Here is a 2019-nt window from a genome sequence, read left to right on the forward strand (position 1 = left end):
CTGCTGCATCTAAATTGCTTTGCCTCAAGTCCCTGGTCCCCCTCAAGTACCAGTTCTTACAGTAAATGGAGCAATATTTAAATACATTTAAAGTTTGGGTGTTCAGCTGTAAGTATCATGATAGTAAATTGATGCTAATGGCAAAGAGTAGATTTGTCTCATTAATCTCCAGTTCTCAAGGCTTTGCGTTGTCAGTTGAATTACAGGGAAGACTGGACTTCCTCCATAGTCTGAATTACTTTTTGAATCTAAGCAGTGGATTCTGTTCGCAATGATTTTTGCCTTGTTATGTTGTTTAGGAGTTGTGTTGGGCATTCCCTCTGAAGAGGTTTAATTTTCCATATGAATTAATTAGAAGGGACAAAGTCCCCCAATAAACTGTAATTTGCTTTGAGAATAACTTCGGTCGTGATGCTCCCCAAAGGCTGTTAAGCCAGCCTGACAGTATTTAAATTGCTTTAACTGATGAAAAATCTCCATTCCTGTCCCTTATCATCGAAAGCTCTCTCAGAAGGAAATGTTTGGAGAGGGAATGAAATGGAGATATAATATGGGTTGGCCCACAAGAGAGAGAAGGCGATGGGTGGGCCCAGCATTAAAAATAACAGATACATTTGAGAGCTGCTGTGAAGCGTAGGAGTAGGACAGTGTAGGAGAGAAACTTACAAAGGACAGAGCATTTCCCGTGAAATGCAAAGCTGCTTTTAAAATGAAAGCGCTCAGATTAAAAGATAACAACTACTATACATAAGCGAAACTCTTTAAACGTACCTACCGAGATCCGAGGCTAGAGTTTGCTTTTAACGCGTATCCAAAATGCTCCACGGAAAGAGGTCAGACAAGTTTAAGGTAGGAGATAAACAGGTTTCTCCAAATGGTAGGGAGGGACCCCACGTCATCCGAGTCTCTTTTGCTGTAATAATGACGTGGGGAGGGTGAGGGTAACAGCCGAACCGGACGCATCTAATGAAATAAGAGTGATACGGTGAATAATGCCTGAAAACTTACCTTTCATAATGCTGCCGTGCCTGACCGCGGAAGGAAAGGGCTGGCCTGCCGGGAGAGGCGTTTTCTGGGAAATGTAGTTCAAAGGAACTAAGCCCCAAGCACAAAGACTACAATTCCCGTGCTTCAAAGAAGGAAAAAACCCGAGTTCCTGAAACCTGATAAAGTCAAATTGAAAACACGAAGAGCTTCATAGCTGCCCTCAAGGAAACATGCAAGAATAAAATCAGATTTGATTTGATACAAATGCAAGTGATAGCTTTGATAAAATGCGTTGTAGATGCTTGTCCTTACAAAAGCATGCATTTTCTTTTCACTGATACTAACAGGTTTTAGGCTTAAAACGTGACTAAACAAATAATGGAAGAAAAAACTGCTGAGGGCTGTTCAAGACATCTCTTCTAGCTTGGGAATTCCCTGAGACGTAAATTGTTGGAGGCTCTGAGAGTACGCCGGGCTGATACGCTCGCCCTGTTCTGGCACTCTTCCTTTGGTACCTACATTTGGCCCCGGGAGAGATGGACCTGTCTGGCAGTCCGGATGTTCACAGTTAAGCACATCTGTGACGACAGGAAAAAGGTTTGGCAGAAAGATGTGGAAAGGGCCCATGGCAACAAGGGTGGACAAATAATGAAAAGCTGGTCCATTGCGCTGCGGTTAGTGTGGCCAGATAAAACCCAAGAGGTCAGCATGGGCCAAGAGATCTCTGGCCAGCTTTCAGAGGAGGCACGGATGAAAAATGAGAGGGCGGTTGTTTGATCTGGCTGAACCTCTCCCAGGGCATCGTCTGACACCCTAAGCCACTTCAGTATTAAATTCTTTGCCACCAAAGGGCTTGTACCGGTTGTGGAGTTCACCGACTCCTTCCTGGGCTCAGTCTGCCGTTTGCCTGACCCGTTCCCGATTTGCTGGAGTGGGCTGCTGCTGGCTCGGGGAGCGGACTCCGTGAAACCTGACAGCTGGCAGGGGGGGAGCAGGGAGCGCTGGGGTGGCAGGACCGCCTCGCAGCAGGAA

At 45.7% G+C, this 2019-nt stretch overlaps 1 protein-coding gene across 1 annotated transcript in view; it reads right to left on the reverse strand.

Annotated features, from left to right (window-relative positions):
- Positions 1-998, reverse strand: part of SIRT4 (sirtuin 4) — a 6704-nt gene extending 5706 nt beyond the window's left edge. The window contains 1 exon segment of the mRNA XM_009330814.1: positions 772-998. The gene's annotated coding sequence lies outside the window, so the exon portion shown is untranslated.
- Between the last annotated feature and the right edge of the window lie 1021 nt (positions 999-2019).

This window comes from Pygoscelis adeliae, unplaced genomic scaffold, assembly GCF_000699105.1.
Source record: "Pygoscelis adeliae isolate BGI_AS28 unplaced genomic scaffold, ASM69910v1 Scaffold358, whole genome shotgun sequence".
NCBI lineage: Eukaryota > Metazoa > Chordata > Aves > Sphenisciformes > Spheniscidae > Pygoscelis > Pygoscelis adeliae.